The sequence below is a fragment of the Salvelinus alpinus genome, chromosome 27 (assembly GCF_045679555.1).
Source record: "Salvelinus alpinus chromosome 27, SLU_Salpinus.1, whole genome shotgun sequence".
Classification (NCBI taxonomy): domain Eukaryota; kingdom Metazoa; phylum Chordata; class Actinopteri; order Salmoniformes; family Salmonidae; genus Salvelinus; species Salvelinus alpinus.
This window is the reverse complement of record NC_092112.1, coordinates 29,474,308-29,496,844: the sequence shown is the minus strand read 5'-3', so window position 1 is coordinate 29,496,844 and position 22,537 is coordinate 29,474,308. Positions and strand designations below refer to the sequence as shown.

The 22,537-nt window shown below is 45.9% G+C and overlaps 1 protein-coding gene across 6 annotated transcripts in view; it reads left to right on the top strand.

Moving 5' to 3' along the window:
• Positions 1-22,537, top strand: part of LOC139556324 (transcription factor HIVEP2-like) — an 89,457-nt gene that overhangs the window by 5,736 nt on the left and 61,184 nt on the right. For 3 of the 6 annotated variants that reach the window (XM_071370156.1, XM_071370158.1, XM_071370157.1), the window contains exons 2-3: positions 1,348-1,463; positions 2,412-2,486. The gene's annotated coding sequence lies outside the window, so the exon portion shown is untranslated. Of the gene's footprint in view, positions 1-1,347; positions 1,464-1,525; positions 1,923-2,411; positions 2,487-22,537 lie in introns of those variants that run through there. The other 3 variants (XM_071370160.1, XM_071370161.1, XM_071370159.1) reach the window with 2 other exon arrangements.

Here is a 22,537-nt window from a genome sequence, read left to right as displayed (position 1 = left end):
CCATTAGTAACACACTACGCCGTCATGGATTAAAATCCTGCAGCGCACGCAAGGTCCCCCTGCTCAAGCCAGCGCATGTCCAGGCCCGTCTGAAGTTTGCCAATGACCATCTGGATGATCCAGAGGAGGAATGGGAGAAGGTCATGTGGTCTGATGAGACAAAAATAGAGCTTTTTGCTCTAAACTCCACTCGCCGTGTTTGGAGGAATAGAAGGATGAGTACAACCCCAAGAACACCATCCCAACCGTGAAGCATGGAGGTGGAAACATCATTCTTTGGGGATGCTTTTCTGCAAAGGGGACAGGACGACTGCACCGTATTGAGGGGAGGATGGATGGGGCCATGTATCGCGAGATCTTGACCAACAACCTCCTTCCCTCAGTAAGAGCATTGAATATGGGTCGTGGCTGGGTCTTCCAGCATGACAACGACCCGAAACACACAGCCAGGGCAACTAAGGAGTGGCTCCGTAAGAAGCATCTCAAGGTCCTGGAGTGGCCTAGCCAGTCTCCAGACCTGAACCCAATAGAAAATCTTTGGAGGGAGCCGAAAGTCCGTATTGCCCAGCGACAGCCCCGAAACCTGAAGGATCTGGAGAAGGTCTGTATGGAGGAGTGGGCCAAAATCCCTGCTGCAGTGTGTGCAAACCTGGTCAAGAACTACAGGAAACGTATGATCTCTGTAATTGCAAACTAAGGTTTCTGTACCAAATATTCAGTTCTGCTTTTCTGATGTATCAAATACTTATGTCATGCAATAAAATGCAAATTAATTACTTAAAAATCATACAATGTGATTTTCTGGATTTTTGTTTTAGATTCCTTCTCTCACAGTTGAAGTGTACCTATGATAAAAATTACAGACCTCTACATGCTTTGTAAGTAGGAAAACCTGCAAAATTGTCAGTGTATCAAATACTTGTTCTCCCCACTGTATATACTGTATTCTAGGCAATGCCATCCTATTCAACTATTGCTGTATATTTACTATTCTATCCTATGTATTCTACAGATATACTAAATATTCTATCCACGTACTGTCCATAATGTCTATAATGCCTATACATCCCATCACATATATATATTTCTTAGTCCCATTCTTCTACTTTTAGATCTGTGTGTATTGTTGTGAATTGTTTGAAATTACTGCACTGTTGGAGCTAGGAACACAAGCATTTCGCTTCACCAGCAATAACATCTGCTAAATATGTGTATGCAACCAATACAATTTGATTTGATTTGTGACTGAGAGTAAACACACGGAGTAGTCTTTGTGTTGTTCTCGTCCTGATCCTTCTCCTGCTCCTCCTTTTCTGGGTGTCTGAAAGGAGTGTATTTCCTTGGCAGGCTGTGCCGATGCCCTGGAGGAGTGTGAACGCTGTGTGACGTCCTCGCAAGTCGCTCTCCTTGGCTGCACAACAGGAAACACTTGTGGCCTGCCTCCTTCCTGCGCTCAGAAAGAGGTAGTCTCTTTCTTTCTTCCTCTCCCCCTCTTTCTTTCTTTTCTGTGGCTTTCTGTAGCGGTAGAACCAGCTGAGACCTACTTTTATGTCCGCACTCTGCCAGCAGCCACTGCCGGAGTGTTGCTGGCTCCATTGATGCCTCCTCCGCTCCCATCCAGCCAATCAGACCACAGCTGTTTATGCTGAAGAAATGTGATCGTTCTTTGCTCCAGCCTCTGAGCAGCGAGCAGCGCTAGAAGCAGAGCAAGAGAGAGAGAGAGAGAGCGAGCGAGCGCGTAGGCGGGCTAGAGAAAGAGGGAGGGCTGCAGACAGTAGAAGGGAATAAGCTCCTCTTAGAGCCGTTTGAGCGGCGCTCGTAGAGGCTTGTGAGACTCGGACGGTGAGGCTGTGATTTCTACCCCCCACCCCTCTCCCCCGAGGCCCCCCAGCGCTGGAGGGATGCAGAGGACACCGTGTCAGGTGGGCTGCTGGGGGGGGGGGGGGGGGGGCTTGGCAATTGAATACTGCTGAATAATGTCGGGAGAGCCATAGAGATGAAGGGAGCGAGTTAAAAATAGATATAGGGAGTGGGCGATACAGAGAGAGAGAGCTCTTGTCAGAGTGTCTCGATGCTGCTCTTGTCACCTGCCTCATCAGTGTAGGGGGTGAGGTGACATCAGAGGACAGAGAGGGTCTCTCACATGGTGGTTGAGGCTCCACCACGCCACCCAAAGGAGAAAAAGGAGCGTGGCAGACTCACAGGCACAGATACACAGAGGAACAATGTGGAGAGCAAGTCCACTGTTCACTTTGGGCAGAATATACATGACTACCAATACCTTTTAGTTGTCATTTTATTTAACACTTTCAGAGTGTTTGTCTATGTGTCGTCTTTGTGCATGGTCATGCACTTTTAGCCACTAGTCTGTATATTCCTGACAGCTTCGTATCTCTCTCTCCCGATCACAGGGCGTGTGAAGAGGGTGTGTGCCTGGATAGGCTTGCCAGGACTGCCAGGGAGAAGTCGTCTGTCAAATCCCAGAGGTACGTTCCCATACTGTAATCTACTGTATCTATACTGTACTCTACTGTATCTATACTGTATCTCTACAGTACTCTACGGTACTCCACTGTATCTATATTGTACTCTACTGTATCTATACTGTACTCTACTGTATCTATACTGTATCTCTACGGTACTCCACTGTATCTATATTGTACTCTACTGTGTCTATGCTGTATCTCTACTGTACTCTACTGTATCTATACTGCACTCTGCTGTATCTATACTGTACTCTACTGTATCTATACTGTATCTTTACTGCACTCTGCTGTATCTATACTGCACTCTGCTGTATCTATAATGTGCTCTACTGTACTCTACTGTATATATACTGTACTCTACTGTATCTATGCTGTACTCTACTGTATCTATACTGTACTCTACTGTATCTATACTGCACTCTGCTGTATATATACTGTACTCTACTGTATCTATACTGTATCTATACTGTATCTATACTGCACTCTGCTGTATCTATACTGTACTCTGCTGTATCTATAATGTGCTCTACTGTATCTATACTGTACTCTACTGTACTCTACTGTATATATACTGTACTCTACTCTACTGTATCTATACTGTCCTCTACTGTATATATACACTGTACTCTACTCATCTGTACTCTACAGTATCTATACTCTACTGTATCTCTACTGTACTCTACTGTATCTATATTGTACTCTACTGTATCTATACTGTAATCTACTGTATCTATACTGTACTCTACTGTATCTATATTGTACTCTACCGTATCTCTACTGTACTCTACTGTATCTATACTGTAATCTACTGTATCTATACTGTACTCTACTGTATCTATATTGTACTCTACTGTATCTCTACTGTACTCTACTGTATCTCTACTGTAATCTACTGTATCTATACTGTACTCTACTGTATCTATATTGTACTCTACTGTATCTCTACTGTACTCTACTGTATCTCTACTGTACTCTACTGTACTCTACTGTATCTATACTGTACTCTACTGTACTCTACTGTATCTATACTGTACTCTGCTGTATCTATACTGTATCTCTACTGTACTCTACTGTATCTATACTGTACTCTACTGTATCTATACTGTACTCTGCTGTATCTATACTGTATCTCTACTGTACTCTACTGTATCTATACTGTATCTCTACTGTATCTATACTGTATCTATACTGTACTCTACTGTATCTATACTGTATCTCTACTGTATCTCTACTGTATCTCTACTGTATCTATACTGTACTCTACTGTATCTCTACTGTACTCTACTGTATCTCTACTGTACTCTACTGTATCTCTACTGTATCTATACTGTATCTATACTGTACTCTACTGTATCTCTACTGTACTCTACTGTACTCTACTGTATCTCTACTGTACTCTACTGTATCTATACGGTACTCTACTGTATATATACTGTACTCTACTGTATATATACTGTACTCTACTGTATCTCTACTGTATCTCTACTGTATCTATACTGTACTCTACTGTATCTCTACTGTACTCTACTGTATCTCTACTGTATCTATACTGTACTCTACTGTATCTCTACTGTACTCTACTGTATCTATACTGTACTCTACTGTATCTCTACGGTACTCTACTGTATCTATACTGTACTCTATTGTATCTATACTGTATCTATACTGTACTCTACTGTATCTCTACTGTACTCTACCGTATCTATACTGTATCTCTACTGTATCTATACTGTACTCTACTGTATCTATACTGTACTCTACTGTATCTATACTGTACTCTATTGTATCTATACTGTATCTCTACTGTATCTATACTGTATCTCTACTGTATCTCTACTGTATCTATACTGTACTCTACTGTATCTATACTGTACTCTATTGTATCTATACTGTATCTCTACTGTATCTATATTGTACTCTACTGTATCTATACTGTACTCTACTGTATCTATATTGTACTCTACTGTATCTATACTGTACTCTACTGTATCTATACTGTATCTCTACTGTATCTATATTGTACTCTACTGTATCTATACTGTACTCTACTGTATCTATACTGTTCTATACTGTATCTCTACTGTATCTATATTGTACTCTACTGTATCTCTACTGTACTCTACTGTATCTATATTGTACTCTCCTATATCTCTACTGTCCTCTACTGTATCTATCTTGTACTCTACTGTATCTATACTGTACTCTACTGTATCTATATTGTATCTCTACTGTATCTATGCTGTACTCTACTGTATCTATATTGTACTCTACTGTATCTCTACTGTACTCTACTGTATCTATACTGTACTCTACTGTATCTATACTGCACTCTGCTGTATCTATACTGTACTCTACTGTATCTATAATGTGCTCTACTGTATCTATACTGTACTCTACTGTATATATACTGTACTCTACTGTATCTATACTGTCCTCTACTGTATATATACACACTGTACTCTACTCTTCTGTACTCTACAGTATCTATACTCTACTCTACTGTATCTATACTGTACTCTACTGTACCTTGCTGTTTTTATTCTGTACTCTACTCTACTGTATCTATACTGTACTCTACTGTATCTATACTGTACTTTACTCTAATGTACTCTACCGTATTTATACTGTACTCTACTCTACTGTACTCTACTGTATCTATACTATACTCTAATGTACTCTACTGTATCTATACTATACTCTACTGTACTCTACTGTATCTATACTGTACTCTACTGTATCTATACTATACTCTACTGTATCTATACTGTACTCGACTGTATTGGACTGTGCTGTATCGCTACTGTATCTCTGCTGTATCTCTGCTGTACTTGACTGTTTGACTGTACTGTGTTTCCTCTATACAGTACTGCTCTGTTCAGCCATTTCTATCTGTCATTCTTTACACAGTACTGTAGCTACATCATAGGAGCTCTTCTGCTTGGAGAGCCGGAACAGGCACCTAGCTAACGTGTGAATTTCTGTCTAAAGAGAGATTATTAACAGAACCATTGAAGCCATTTCTTCTTCTTTTTTTTTACATAATACCCATCATTAGGGGCTAAAATGTCAGTTCTTTTGTCTGTGTCTGATAGATAAGGTTGAATGAGGCGTAATGTAGTCATTTTGTAGAATTATTCTCAATGTCGGCGCTGAATACCATGCTAACCAAATGACTCAGTTATAATCTTTTGCCAAGGGTATAATATCCAAAATGTTGAATGTTTTTTTTGTGTGTGCTTTTTTCCCCTGTTAACCCTGATGTTCCTGCCGCTAGACTAATTAAGATTCAGTTCTTTCCATGCGATGGGCTTGATAAAATAAACAGCTTGTGTCAGATGATGTGTGCTGTTGACGACGTGCAGCAATGTCGCCTTTAAAGGGTTAAAGAGCCTTCTGTCACTAGAGTCACCCGTGTCATATCCTGTTCCTGTGTGGCAGACTGGCTCTGTGAAGGAGAACTTTAACTATATATTTTCCTCTGACACCTCTCTCTCTCTCTCTCTCTCTCTCTCTCTCTCTCTCTCTCTCTTCCCCCCCCGTTGCCCTTTGTACCTAGTTGTGTTGTTGTGCAGGTGGTGTGTGTTCCGCCTGCTCCTCAGCTCTTTGTCTGATAGCGGCTTGTGGTGTGGCTGCAGACACAAATAAACATGTAAAACACTGATAACTTTCACAACCTGATGAGAGCGTGTGTGTGTGTGTGTGCCCCCCACACCGCCGTCAGCGTTAGTGTGTGAATGTCTGCATCTCGTCACACACAGGAAGTGGGAGTGAGAGTGTATGGGGTGCGTCAGTGGCTGTGAACCGGGGTGACAAGCCGGGCGATGCCAGAGTAGGTGGGTAATGGGTGCACAGACGGGGATGATTGTCACTAATTGCACAGCGTTGTGTGGCAAGCTGCTTAACAACAAAAGGAAGAGATCTCTTGCCTCTTTCTCTTTTTGAAAAGGAGAGCTTTCCACTTCTTGAAATTACAATTTTTATTGAGAACTTATCAACTACTATATTGCAATACAATTTGACAGTTTATTAGTTTATTTTTGAGGGCTGATGGTTTTGTTTTGTTCTGTAGTGTATAGTAAAATCTGGTTTGGTTACTGTTTACACACATTCCAGGATGTAATCTTGTCCGTCTCTGACTTGGGATCTGTCATGATGCAGAGTGTATGTGCTGCTGAGCTCCTCGTATCTATCATGACAGGAGGGTACTGTAGTAGAGCCCTCCGGTTGTTGTTTTATCTGCTAATTGGAGACACATGCAATCCCCTTGAAAACTGTGAGATCCAAAATGGCTGCCAGCGAGTCAGCTGAGCAGCAGTAGCTGTCAGAAGCCGGGAGAGGTTAGACATGGGCGCGTCAAAGTTCAATATGGCGAATATTGGGGGTGCAACTGAAGCTGTTGGTTGAGTGGGATGCATGGGGTTTTGGGAGAGAGGACATCAGTCGGGAACAGGTTATGGAAGCTCTCTGTATTTAAGTCATGTTCTGTCCAATGGAAAATAGTTTCCATGGGTCTTCAGTGTAGACAGACCGACAGGGAAGTATGATTTATACAGTCTTGCCTGCGGGTGTGCAGAGCCATAACCCCTCCCTCCCACACAGCAGCAATGGACTCACACAGAAGTGGGGTGAACTTAATGTGTTATAATTTATGAATAGTGGCTTGATACATGGTAACATTCATATTATTATGCCAAATGATTATCCATGCCTATGTCCATTGTCCAGTGACTTCTTGTTTTCCAAGCAGTACGAGTTTGGTTATACGAGTTTGGTTATACTAAGTTATACTGACTCACAGACAGTGGTTGCGTTGAACTAGTGTCCTGCTGATCCATCCTACAGTCCATAGCTTCTTGTTCTCAGTGGAACTGCCTGCTACATGCCTACAAGTCAACCATAGCCACTCTGGCCCTGAGGTCACCTCAGCCCAGCCAGGCACCCAGGAGGCTCATGGGAGGGAGGATCTGAGTCACACTGGTGCTTGCTGGGTAGTCAATAGGAAACCCCCCCCAACCCCCATGTATGTAGACTTGAGTCTATCTTCTGTGAAGTTTAATCCCCATAGGAGAGTGGCTACTGTAGCAGAAGGTCAGACTACCACCCGCTGGGTCAGATAAGGCCTCTCTGATTTACATTTGACATTGTGTATGTATGCCTGTCTCCAGTGCCGTGCATACATTTAGAGGTGGAGGTGGCTCAGCTCACTGGCCAGTCACACGATGCCCTTGAGTTCTGTGCTGTCACTGTGTGTCACGCTGCATCGGCCCAGCCTGCTCGGGGTTCTGTCAGCACCACCATCTTCAGGCCTTGGCTCGGGTCGGGGAAAGGTCAATGCTTCCAGGGAGAGCTGAGGCTGGATTCTTCCCTTCTTCCCCTAGCTCACATACAGAGAGAGATCTGGAGCTACACTGCCCCCCCCCCCCTCCCAAACAGGGCTAAATTCAGCCCCATAAAGAGCCGTCAGCTCCATACTAGCTCAGCTCAGCTCCCCTCTCCCTGAAGCAAACACATTTAGGTACATCATGTTGGGTTGGTGGGATTTAACAATCCACACACGTAGACTTTCTACCTAAGTAGGTGTGGGTAAGGCAAATAGGGTAAGACATGAGACCTCTGGCGTAGTTGGAGTGTGTGTGTGTGTGTGTGTGTGTGTGTGTGTGTGTGTGTGTGTGTGTGTGTGTGTGTGTGTGTGTGTGTGTGTGTGTGTGTGTGTGTGTGTGTGTGTGTGTGTGTGTGTGTGTGTGTGTGTGTGTGTGTGTGTACTCCAGGCGTGGAAGCGCTGGTAAGCTGCACGGTCCCCTCTGACCGTATGGCCATGAGGAGCGCCTGCAGGAGAGGAGAACAGGCAGAATACCACAGCCATGACGTGACCAGGCACAACTAGAGCAACCCACTTACTCAGTACTGGGCCCCCACGGCCCTCCACTGGACAGCCAAGCCCAGCAGGAATCTAGCCAGCTGTCGTTAGGGTTTCAGTCTACAGATAGCTTGGAGCAGCATCACTGCGATACGCCACCACCAATGACTGAAACAAAAAAAGCGAAGCAAAAAAAGCTAATCCATCTCTCTCCCTAACCATCCAAAATGAAAGGGTCCATTCCAAGAGAAACACACAGCCATATTCGTAGGTGGCGAAAGAAAATGGCTGACCACTTTATGAACCACAGCAGGGATTCCAAAAGCTTGTCATGGACAGGGGACCCACTGCTGGTCAGCCGTTCGCTTCAAGCTGCCAGCGTGGTAGACAATAGACAGAGAGCCCTAAAGTAGAAACACACATTCTGTTACTATGGGAACCCTCAGCGCTCCGCGCGCCGCTTTGTCCTTAAAGGAATCAGATTGAGAGTGTAACAGTGGGGACTGAACGAGGGAGGAGAGGAGGGGGGTGCTCAGCCTGAGAAACAGCTGTGGCCAAATACTCTCCCCCGGGGGTTCTACATTTGGCTGGTAAGAATAAAGGCACATGTGATTAGCCTGTGTTTGCACGGCGACCGCCTCTCATGTGCAGCAGGTACTCAGAACCGCAACACATGTCCTCCTTCTCCTGAAGAACTGAGGGCTCAATCATGTGCTGAGAAGAAAATGACAGACAGACAGACAGTCAGGAAGTGGTGACAATGGAAGGTGGGTGTCAGTCAGCAGCCCAAGAGTATGGCAAACCTACCATCATACAAATTTTACTGGGCAGAAAACTGTTTTTTTCTCTCTCATGTCTGAAATTGGTCACCTGCTGTTTCTCTATCTCCATATCTTTCTCCATCCCTCTCTCTCTCTCTCTCTCTCTCTCTCTCTCTCTCTCTCTCTCTCTCTCTCTCCCTCTCCCTCCCTCTGTCTCTCTCTCTCCCTCTCTCTCTCCCTCCATCTGTCGGTCTCCCCCTCTCTCTCTCTCTTTCTCTCTCTTTCTCCTTCTCCCTCTATTGATTGGATACTTTCTGAATTGATATGGCTGCATCCTGGAGTCAGGAGTGGTGGCCAGACTGATGTCTGTGCTACTGTGAGGAGGGTGTAGCTGGATCCCGACTGCTGCTGCTGACTATCTGTGTTGAGTTGATGAAGGTGAAACTCAGACAGGGAATAGGTGAGCCAGTCAATATGTTTTAGCACAGCACTAGCTGTTGTTTGCGTGTTCACGCTGGTGTATACGGGGGCAGAAGCATGCCAAAACGCCGTGCCTGCATCGGTGTTGGCTTTCTCAATTAGAACAATAGCTCTACTTTAGTCTACAGAGTGTGTGCAGGTGTCTCGTCAGATCCGGAGTGGAACACACACACACACACACACACACACACACACACACACACACACACACACACACACACACACACACACACACACACACACACACACACACACACACACACACACACACACACACACACACACACACAAACAATGCAGAATCCTAACCATACAGAATCATGCTCACATAGACTCATATGTAGGTCATTTGACTGTGTGTGTACACAAACACTTCAAGTCCCATTTATTCTCAAGCCCTCACGTGAACATTATCTCTGCTTTCAAGCAATTGGTTTCACCAAAAATAGTCACACAAACCCATAACTCTAGGTTGTATTGTGTTACCCTCATTTTGTCCTTCCTTCTCTCTGTGTCCAGTGATCAGACAGACAGACAGAGAAAGAAAGACAGACAGAAAGACACACACACGGTGGTCCATTTCTCTTTGGTGCTGGGGAGATAACCGAGCATTTGAATTTTAATAGCATGGATTGAAGCATCGCTGAGCACTGGTTTGTTTGCCCCCATTTTCTGTTAATACCCAGAAGTCCTTGGGCAGGCTTTGTGTCCGTAGTCAAAGCACATGGAAAGCAGCGTCTGGGGAAAGGTGCGGCGCTGCGGCTCAGTACAGTAAAACATAACGAGGCACGGTTTCATTTCCTCTTCCTCTTCATCGCATATGCAAATGAAGCCCTGCAAACTCACATCTCTGCAGCCACGCGTACTTTCTGTTTCGGGAAGCGTGCAGTCATGGCCATGGTGTGGGTCGGTCCTGATGAGAGAGGGAGGGATATTTAGGGCTGGAGTGATTGCATCCAGGAACACAGACCTGCCCCCTGCCTCCTCTTTCTTCCCACACATTCTGAGGGACGTCTTGATTAGTTACGGACTGGTATGACCTGATCTGTGGGTCCTGATAAGCTCACCATTGCTCACCTCAGCCTCCAAGCTATAATGTTGATAGACAGTAAGCTGTATCAAAACAGAAGACCGATCTGACAAGTTATATTCCACTAATTCTACATCATCACTACCAGCAGCTAGCATCACTTCCTGACAAACATTTTATTTGTATTTTCTATTTAACTAGGCAAGTCAGTTACGAACAAATTCTTATTTACAATGACAGCCTACCCCGGCCAAAGCTGGGCCAATTGTGCGGCCCTCCCATGGGACTCCCAATCACAGCCGGATGTGATGCAGCCTGGATTCGAACCAGGTACTGCAGTCACGCCTCTAGCACTGAGATGCAGTGTCTTAGACCACTGCGCCACTTGGGAGCCCATGAGGGATGAATGTGGAGACAGGCTGGTGGAGGAAGCTGCCCCGGTAATAAACGGGTTGTCTCTGGAAGGGAGGGAGTTAAAGGAAGCAAGGGAGTGTGGAGGTTAGGCTCTCTCTTCTATATCACATTTATTTATATAGCCCTTCTTACATCAGCTGATATCTCAAAGTGCTGTACAGAAACCCAGCCTAAAACCCCAAACAGCAAGCAATGCAGGTGTAGAAGCACGGTGGCTAGGAAAAACTCCCTAGAAAGGCCAAAACCTAGGAAGAAACCTAGAGAGGAACCAGGCTATCTTCTCCCCCCCCCCCCCTTCCCCTTCTCCTTTGCCATGGCAGAACAGGTGGTGAGCTTGCTGAAGCACCAGTTGGTCGCCCCGGAGCCCGCAGCTGTGCCAGGCGGTGACTAAAGCGCTCCTTCACTACGCCCACGCTCTCAAAAGAGCAAATGGCAGGAGTGTCACTAGATAGCTCGTTCTGCTCGCTACGTTCCGACGGATGTCTGGGGACCGGGGGTGGGGGGAAGAGATAAGGGGTGGGGGGAGAGAGAACGGGTGGGGGACTGACAGAGGTATATGATTTGAGAGAGTGACCAATTTCAGACATGAGAGAGAAAAAAACAGTTTTCTGCCCAGTGAGATTTGTATGATGGTAGGTTTGCCATACTCTTGGGCTGCTGACTGACACCCACCTTCCATTGTCACCACTTCCTGACTGTCTGTCTGTCTGTCCTCCGTCTGGAATGTTATCCTTTTCTTCTCAGCACATGATTGAGCCCTCAGTCTTTTACATGGACACATGGAGTATGTCAGGCCACCCATGTGCAGTGTGTGCGTATGTGAATCTGTGTGTGCGTATGTGAATCTGTGTGTGCGTATGTGAATCTGTGTGTGCGTATGTGAATCTGTGTGTGCGTATGTGAATCTGTGTGTGCGCATGTGAATCTGTGTGTGCGCATGTGAATCTGTGTGTGCGCATGTGAATCTGTGTGTGCGTATGTGAATTTGTGTGTGCGCATGTGAATCTGTGTGTGCGCATGTGAATCTGTGTGTGCGTATGTGAATCTGTGTGTGCGCATGTGAATCTGTGTGTGCGCATGTGAATCTGTGTGTGCGTATGTGAATCTGTGTGTGCGCATGTGAATCTGTGTGTGCGCATGTGCATCTGTGTGTGCGCATGTGAATATGTGTGTGCGCATGTGAATCTGTGTGTGCGTATGTGAATCTGTGTGTGCGCGTGTGAATCTCTGTGTGTGCACGCGTGTGAATCTGTGTGTGCGCGTGTGAATCTCTGTGTGTGCGCGCGTGTGAATCTGTGTGTGCGTGTTTATGATTGTATGTGTGTAAGAGCCCTACAGGGTGGTGCTGCCTGCTGAGGAGATGGATAGAGCCCCTCTGACATATTGTCACCTCCTCTCCCTCCATCTCCTAATCAGACCTGTCTGCCATTCAGATTGCTTTTCACTGCATTAACCAGAGAAGGGAGAGAGGAGAGAGACGTGAAAGCCGGACAGACATTGTCTCTTCTCTTTATTGTCTCCAATGATGGGACGAGGGGGCGACGGTGATGACACTCATCCACTCTGCAATCAGAGGCAGGAGCGATGGATCTGATTCACCCTCTGATAACCAGGTGGTGAATCGCATCTCTGCATGTCTGGCAGACATATCAGTGTGGATGACGGATCACCACCTCAAGCTGAACCTCGGTAAGACGGAGCTGCTCTTCCTCCCGGGGAAGGACTGCCTGTTCCATGATCTCGCCATCACGGTTGACAACTCCATTGTGTCCTCCTCCCAGAGTGCTAAGAACCTTGACGTGATCCTGGACAACACCCTGTCGTTCTCAACTAACATCAAGGCGGTGACCCGTTCCTGTAGGTTCATGCTCTACAACATTCGCAGAGTACGACCCTGCCTCACGCAGGAAGCGGCGCAGGTCCTAATCCAGGCACTTGTCATCTCCCGTCTGGATTACTGCAACTCGCTGTTGGCTGGGCTCCCTGCCTGTGCCATTAAACCCCTACAACTCATCCAGAACGCCGCAGCCCGTCTGGTGTTCAACTTTCCCAAGTTCTCTCACGTCACCCCGCTCCTCCGCTCTCTCCACTGGCTTCCAGTTGAAGCTCGCATCCGCTACAAGACCATGGTGCTTGCCTACGGAGCTGTGAGGGGAACGGCACCTCCGTACCTTCAGGCTCTGATCAGGCCCTACACCCAAACAAGGGCACTGCGTTCATCCACCTCTGGCCTGCTCGCCTCCCTACCTCTGAGGAAGTACAGTTCCCGCTCAGCCCAGTCAAAACTGTTCGCTGCTCTGGCACCCCAATGGTGGAACAAACTCCCTCACGACGCCAGGTCAGCGGAGTCAATCATCACCTTCCGGAGACACCTGAAACCCCACCTCTTTAAGGAATACCTAGGATAGGATAAAGTAATCCTTCTAACCCCCCCCCTTAAAAGAGTTAGATGCACTATTGTAAAGTGGTTGTTCCACTGGATATCATAAGGTGAATGCACCAATTTGTAAGTCGCTCTGGATAAGAGCGTCTGCTAAATGACTTAAATGTAAATGTAAATGGATGCGTCACAGAGTTGGCCACTCAGCCTGAAGCACTGCTTACCGACCAAGATGTTTGTTTTCAGCGAAAAGAGGTCAATAGCTAGGAAGATGTGAGGTAGCTAACAAGCAGATTGACACTACAGTCTGAAGATGGTACACTTACTGTAATGAATTGGATGACATCATCAGAAGTTGACGGATAGGGCTGAGTCTTATGAGATCGAAAAATCAAATGTCTTGTTCTCAGATGGATAGAGCTGTCTCTCACCTCGCGGCGTTTTGTCACAATGTTTCCAACCTTGTCTGTATCCATCCAGGCAACGCTGTGCTGAAAGTCAACCCTGAGATTGATGTCTGAGGTGAGGCACATCAGCCCAGTCACAAGTCCTTCACAACTTTTTTTTATTTCAAAAAAAAAATCTGTCTTTAAGCATGTTGGAAAAGGACCCGTAAGTAAGCATTTCACTGTTAGTCTACACCTGCTGTTTACCAAGCATGTGACAAAGGAAACTTCCTCAATGGAGCGTAAATACTGTAGCAGCCATGCCAAGACAGTGAGAGCTGAAACATCCTGAAACTCAGAGCCTGGTTTACCTCACATGGCAACAACACGTCAAACCGTATAAAGTGTTAACAGAGAAGCTAGCCAGTGTGCAGACCCAGGAGAATCAGCCCTCTGCTCTTACTGTGTGTGCGTGCTTGCATTTGTGTGTGCAATTGTCTGTGTGTGTGTGTGTACGTGATCTCTCATACTCTCCCCCAGCCTCCAGCGTCTTTTTCTGGCTCTAATGTAGTACCCTCTTCAGCCCAGAGCGGAGCTCCTCATATTTACGTGTGGGATGAGAGTGGCAGGGGATTGGGCTTCTCTATTAGCCCTCAGGATTAGCCAGTGCTAGCTAGCTCCGAGCTACCAGCTCTGATCACAGGCAGCCAGGGTATTAAAGAGAAATCCCTTCATCACCAAAGTCGTAATGAATTTGTAACGACCCCCATTTTTTTTTTTTAATGAATTTCGATGTTCAAACTTTAAGCAAACAGACAACAAGAATTTACTAAGTGGGCCAATATTGTAGCTTTTATTAGTGATATCCCAAAGTTGTTCTCGATGGGTGCTTTTGATAAGTTATATGCAAGATATGTGTGTGTCTTTGCATGTGATTATAGCTGTGTGTGTGTTTGTGTGTGTGTGTGTGTGTGTGTGTGTGTGTGTGTGTGTGTGTGTGTGTGTGTGTGTGTGTGTGTGTGTGTGTGTGTGTGTGTGTGTGTGTGTGTGTGTGTGTGTGTGTGTGTGTGTGTGTGTGTGTGTGTTACCATCCGTCCCAGAGCTGGGCCCTTGATCACAGGGCTGGCAGTCTTCAGACGTCTTCACCACCGAGTCTGCTGTGAAACGCAGTGTCAGAGGTCTTGATGAATACAACCCCTCCCTCCCCTTCAAAGCCCTAGCAATCTGTCTGTAAACATTGATCCTCTTCCTCATCCTGTCAACGCGCAGCGACACCCCAAAGACAATATTAGCTTAAAGAAAATGGTTGATTTTCTCCGCACGTGTCAGAATGTCTAGCTCCGCTCTGAGGCACTTCTTTGTGTCCTCGATCCTTTTAACTGGCGAGGCGAGAAAACATTGAAAAGAGCGTTGTGATGTATTTGTTTAAATGCTCTTCACTGTGTTCTCATTTGACATAGTTAAAATAGTGGCGTTTTGTTGCCACCTGAAATCCGATCAGCGCAGTCTGACAAAGGGTACTACACGTGGCAGGAACACAGATACTATTTCACTGACAGCTCCAGACAACACCATCAGCCTGATATTCAACCTCTTTGTGAACGCGAACTACAAATGAACATGAAAGCCAGGCAGCTATCAGTGTATACAGTGTCTGTGTCTTTAGCGTGCTTCATTTGTCTAGTCTTGTTTAGCATTGAAGTCATTGCCGCTCTGTTCTGTCTTGGTGAGTACCAGTCAGACAGGCATGTCACCACACGTTTTCTGACATGTACTGTATGTTATCTTGGCTGTCAGATGCTATCAGGCCCAGACATGGAGGCCTGTGTTTTTCATAGTGTATTTATAAACAAGTCTGGGCATTAATACTGAACCTGCACTTCAAAGGAGATGTTATAGCTTGTATTCCCTTTCTATTCTATTTCTAAATAGGTTGAATAGTGCCAGGGACAAATTGGGACAGTTGTGGCAATCATCACTTCCTCCGAACTAGTCACCTGCCTCCAGTGACGACAGTGCTGCTAGTGCTGCATCCTGCTCCTCTCTAAACAGACTGTGATTTTGGGCAGAGCAGAGAAGGTGTTGCCATTGCAGACGCATGCACGCACACCCCACAACACACACACTCTCACATCTTATTTAGGTGGGCTGAGGAAGGGAAGTGTGAGCTGGCTCTGTTTCAGGTCTCTAGTGCTCCCAGCAGCCCACGCTGCGTATGGTTAGCAACCTGGCAGTGCCAACACCCTGCTTTACACACCACCTCCTCTACCCTCCTGTCTCCTCCTCCCCTCCTGTCTCCTCCTCTCCCCTCCTGTCTCTCCTCTCCCCTCCTGTCTTCTCCTCTCCCCTCCTGTCTTCTCCTCTCCCCTCCTGTCTTCTCCTCTCTCCTCCTGTCTTATCCTCTCCCCTCCTGTCTTCTCTTCTCCCCTCCTGTCTTCTCTTCTCCCCTCCTGTCTTCTCCCCTCCCCTCCTGTCTTCTCCCCTCCTGTCTTCTCCCCTCCTGTCTTCTCCCCTCCTGTCTTCGCCCCTCCCCTCCTGTCTTGTCCTCTCCCCTCCTGCCTTCTCCTCTCCCCTCCAGTCTTCTTCTCTTCCCTCCTGTCTTCTCCTCTCCCCTCCTGTCTTCCACCCTCCTGTCTTCTCCTCTCCCCTCCTGTCTTCTCCTCTCTCCTCCTGTCTTCTCCTCTCTCCTCCTGTCTTCTCCTCTCTCCTCCTGTCTTCTCCTTTCCCCTCCTGTCTTCTCTTCTCCCCTCCTGTCTTCTCTTCTCCCCTCCTGTCTTCTCCCCTCCCCTCCTGTCTTCGCCCCTCCCCTCCTGTCTTCTCCTCTCCCCTCCTGCCTTCTCCTCTCCCCTCCAGTCTTCTCCTCTTCCCTCCTGTCTTCTCCTCTCCCCTCCTGTCTTCCACCCTCCTGTCTTCTTCTCTCCCCTCCTGTCTTCTCCTCTCTCCTCCTGTCTTCTCCTCTCTCCTCCTCTCACCTCCTGTCTTCTCTTCTCCCCTCCTGTCTTCTCCTCTCACCTCCTGTCTTCTCCTCTCCCCTCCTGTCTTCTCCTCTCTCCTCCTGTCTTCTCCTCCTCTCACCTCCTGTCTTCCCTTCTCCCCTCCTGTCCTCTCCCCTCCCCTCCTGTCTTCTCCTCTCCAGTCTGAATAAATCAGAAAATAAGCACAGGTATGGAGGGAAGAAAGATAATATTTGTGGAATTCCCTAAATCTTTTTGTTTTACCACCACTCATTCTGAGCACGTGTCAAATAAAACATAGTGTTGCAAATGCAGAATCACTCAATCTACACCCGTGTGCGAGAACATGCACACACACACACCCTACAACGTGGCCACAGCAAGCAGGTTGTGTGTCTGCGATTTCCAATGAAAGTAGCGTACGTAGTTACTAGTCGTGTAGGGACTGTGTAGGGGCTGTGTAGGGACTGTGTAGGGGCTGTGTCTTGGCAGGCAGGTATGCACCGGTAGCTGAAGAGGAAGTTTCTCTTTTATCTGATTTCTGTCAGTTTGCTCATCCCATCTGGCACTTAGCAGACCCACAGAAGCTGACGTTGTTACTCAACTCTTTAGCATCTAGTTTAAGCATTCTGCCTGACTGAAGACTCCAGCCTGCAGTTGTATCTTCCGTGCTGTGGCATGCTACACACTTCCTGCCAAGCTAAAGGCTCTGTCTGTAGTTCAAACACAATGCCAAATGATGGGAGGTGCACTACTGAGGAGTAACATGTTTTACAGTACAGTGCCCGGGCTCGTGTGCATGACTGGGAAGAATGCCCTTCATTTCTCTTCTGTGCTCCTCCATCCTCAGTTTAGCCCTCTGCTCTCCATAGAATTACTATCAAAGTCAACAGACAGGGAACTAGTCAGTTCATCCCTTGGAGTACCTGTGTCTGTAGAGAATGACTTGGTGTTGAGACAGAGAGAGGTGGGGAACCAAACTCAATCAGGAGTAATTGAGGTCACAATGAGCCCTGAGTATCCATGCCTACTGGGTAGCATAGTGTCTTTAAGCATGTTGGGTAGCATAGAGCGGTCCCATGGAATTTACTAACTGTCTTCCAGTTGGGAAATAAGTGCATACAGTATATTGGTGTACTATACAGTATGAACAAGGCCCATGTATTATTTACTAAAATAATAATGCTCTATTTTTATTGGCATTTGAAATATTGCAAAGTAAAAAATACTGTAAAAAGATTATGCAGAGAGAGTTTGAAAATAAACAATGTTTTACAGTGTGTCACATCTAGAGGAGTGCATACATATTATTTGGTTCTAAAAGTGAGTCCCTGTAGTTTTATTTTATAGCTTAGGTGTCTGATGTGCCACTGTAGGGAAAACGATCATTGAAGTGTTTTTTCCATACCGAGCAGACACCCAAAAAGCTGCTCTGGCAAGTTTGTTGGATGTATAAATATTGAAGCAGCTAATTCCGATGCTAATCGAGACTGTATTCCTGTAAAAGTTTGCCACATTTATTCTCTGGCTTTTTATTAGGAGAAAATACATTTATTTTTGCTGGGACTGCCTGTCTGAGAGATTTTGGTCAGCCTCTCACACAGAGTAGCACTGCTGTTGAGCTACAGCCAGGCTGTGGAGACCTTGTTGAAGATAGGGCTGAGAGAGGGAGGGCTGAGAGTGGGGCCGGATGCTTGCCCATCTGCCAGGTGAATTGAACAGTGTTTAAATGACGTTGTTCAGCGACAGCCCAAGAGAAGGATCTAGCCGGAGGCATGTGTTCTTCAGCCTTCTTTAGTACTCCTCACAGATGCCTGTTTTCCCTAGACGCTCCCCCTCTCTCTTTCTGCCTGCTCTTATCTCCAAACAAACCGCTCCGTGTTCATCTCAGAATAATGTTTCTGCTCTGTATGCTCCCACACATGACACCTCCTTCATTTCTCCACTGGAAATGAAAACCATGGTGAGTGTGTTGGTGGCCTTGTGGGGTGATTAACGTCTATACTAGCCTTGAGTATGAGGCTGATACCACTATGCGTCTCTACTGTATAGGTGACTAACTGTTGGAGTTGAAGATGTTATGTTAGTGTTGAACTTATTAGGTTACACCAGTTAACCAGCAGAGGAGGAAGGAAGGAAGGATCCGCTCCAGGATACTGGTGAGGGAACCAGTTTGGCTGTCTGGCTGGTGTTACCCATGTGGTTCGTTGCTAGCAGAGGACTCTAGCAATGTTCGTGATCTCAATAAACACACAGCTGATCTGAGGAAGGCCCAGCAGCAGGCAGGGAGGCCAGGGAGGCAGATTGATTTCCTTTGCTAGGACAGACCTGGGACAGATCTGGGCTCTCCGCTGATGAAACCTGGGTCTGCCTGTTCTGTTGGACTGGGGACCTACTAGCTCCCTCCCCCTCCCCCTCCAGTCTTACTGACAGAAACCTTCCAAGGGGGCTGTTTTTCCTCGGTTTTCACTATTGGCACACAAGATAGGGAGAAAGAGAGAGGGGTTTGACTGTGTGTGCAAATTGACAAGTATTGGAAGGGCTGCACAGGGCTGAAAGTGTGTTGGTACTAATTATGTGACCTCATGGATGCTGCTCTCTGTTTGACTCTGTGACTGTGTGGAGCTGACTGGGGTGCCAATGTCTCCTCTCCTCCTCTCTCCCCCTCCTGACAGGTCTTTGTTTCACTCCCACCGCATTGCCACTCTCACTCTGACTGATGTCATATGGGCTTTTTAGCGAACCAAGCACCACCCCCCCCCCTGCCGTCTCTCCCCCGCTTTCAAGCCACTTGGTTGCGTTAGCTCCGGAGCCTCCCACTGGTTCCCAGCCTCCTGTTTCTCAGATGGGCTCAGGGAAGGACCTAAAATTAGCAGCTCCCCATGCTCTGTTTTGCTTTGCGCAGATCGCTTAATTAGCTGTAGAACACAGCATGGATGAGCCCAGACTTGGCCCATGGATGCATTATATAAGGGTTATATAATTTGATGCATATTTTATGCTGAATATTGCGGCGAGAGTGCTGCTTTATGGTGGTGCCCCGCTCGTAGACCTGCGCTGTCGAGTCAGATAGGAGGCAAAAGGTCAGCTTTGCTTCCAGAGTTTGACAGGGAGAGGAGAAGTTACTTTACCTGGGGCCATTTACAGAGGCAGCGTCTCAGACTGGGGTGCTAATAGTGTCTACTGCAGTATTCTCTACAGGCAGTATGTTTTGGGTGCTATTGATACATTGTATACATGGAGGATGATTGCAGTATATGTAATCCTCCTGCAGTAAAGATGATGGAAAAAATAAGGTTCCCATATTGGAATGTTGTCACCTATTATTTCCAATGTACTGTATCTATTTGTAGCGCCACCCTTTCTTTGAGGAGTCGCAAATTCATTTGTGACCCTCCTTATCCATCTTCATCATCTAGAATACATTCATATACCTACTAAATTCACAAGGAGAAATAGGTTTTGTAGTATTGTGGACCTCCGCTGTGAATAAGCTACGTTATGTTGGAGAAGTTCTCTTCTAGCTAACCTACAGACACATTACCAGAGGCTCTAGATGTTCCGTGCGCAGGCCCGTGTTTGTTTTTCTTCGTTGAAATGAAGAAAATGATTTGATGATTTGTTTATTTATAAATCATGTCTTACCATGGTGATATGTGTTATTATTTTACCATCTGCAATGTTCTTCTTCATTACAGTTGATGGGATGACCCTGGCGATACAATAGCTCCTTCAACAATGCGATGGCATCCATTTAGCACGACAATGTTATAAATAGTCACACACCATTCTTTACGCTGGCTAGGATTACACACACTCTACTGCTGTGTAGGAATTGGCAATATACACAGATCAAATCACAACATCACCAGTCACAGATATCTGCTCCCATGGTTTAATAGAACCCTATAAATCTCCCATTATGGGTATTGTTGTTTGTGAGCCAGGATAAGCTCACAAACCTTGTTGATTTGTCTGAGAAATTCCTAAATAAATGAGTGAGTCATGTTACTTCCCGAAACAAGACATTTTTACAACCGGGTCTACGGGCCCGGTGCCTGCCTTGGCAGTGCATAGTGAGCGGGGAAAAGCAGGCAGGTCCTCATTAGGAGTGTGTGGGAAAAGTAAGGGAAAGGGATCACATCCAGGATCGACAGGTCATTTTGTTCTTCCTCAGTCAGGATTAGGTTAGTTCTCCCAAGTCATTTTACTGGGGATTTATCCTTGAGGTGACATTGGGGCCAAACACTTCCCTCCGGGTCAATGTCATTGATGTTGATCAGCTTGTTGGATGGATGTAGAGACAAAGAGGAACGTGTGGGCTGGAGGTTGATGCCATGTATTGGGATTCCATTACCAGACCAGTTAGATACAGTATGTTGTAGCTCAACTCATTGACTGTGTCTGCTTTATTCAGCGTGGCACTCCATTTATGTTAGCTAACAGCTCTGTTTACACATCCATCAGACAGCCGTGGGATCAATCACTGGGCTGGGAGCTAATTGTTTCATTCAGTGTATTACAATTGACCTGCTTGGTCACATTGGTCCTGCAGTATTGACATTTCTGATGGTGGGTCATGCTCTTCAGTCATCAAGTATTTATGCTCCAATAGGATGTGTGTTGAGAGAATTCACAGCATTACATGTGTGCATTGAATATAGTGTGTGTAGTGTGCCAGCCAGCGGTTTCCCTCTAGGTTACAGAGAGCTGGTAGTGGGACTCAGGTGGTATGCTATTTCCCTTCCCAATATGCCCCCCTAGACACAACTACGACAAAACAACCAACAAAAACGGGTCACACCTCCTGCTGTTCTGTTGCACGCTGGATCTATACATAGTCAATGGTAGATTTCGAGGGGACTACTATGGTAGATACACCTTTAGCTCATCTCTTGGCAGTTGTACTGTAGATTACTTTATCACTGACCTCAACCCACAGTCTGTAAGTGTACATTTAGCAGTAGGAAGCCAGAACAGTATATTTGACCTATCAGCTAACATATCAAACATATCAAGCAGAAAACCTAAGAAAATGAACAGCAATGAGAAATGGTTTAGCTTACGCCTAAAACAATACAGAAATACACTAAGAAAAAACAAGGAACAGAATGCAAGAAAACAGCTCAATGTGATTGAAGAATCCGTAGAATCAAATCACTTCTATCCAGAAATGAAGATGTGTGGATAAACCACTTCTCCATTCTTTTGGCTGTATAACAAAGAACCAAGACCAAAAACATATACATGATAATGTACTTCACTTAGAATCAGCTATCACCAGAAGCCATTAGATTCACCAATTACATTGGATGATCTACAGGACAAAGTACAAACCATCCAACCCAAAAAGGCCTGTGGTGTTGATGGAATAGTAAACAAAATGATACAGACCACAAATTAAAATAGGCTATTCTTAAATCTTCAACATTATCCTCAGCTCTGACATCTTCCCCAATATTTGGAACCAAGGTCTGGTCACCTCAATCCACAAAAGTTTAGGCAAATTGGACCTCAATAATTACGGCAGAATCTGCGTCAACATGAATCTCTGGAAACTCCTCTGCAGTATCATCAACAGCAGAGTCCAACATTTATTTCCTCAGTGAAAACAATGTCCTGAGCAAATGTCAAGTTGACTCCTTCCTAAAATACTGTACAACAGACCACGTATACACCATGCACACCCTTATTGACAAACAAACAAACCAAAACAAAAGCGATGTCTTCTCATGCTTTGTTGATAAAAAATGCTTTACTCAGTTTCCATTTTAGTAGACTCTCTTATC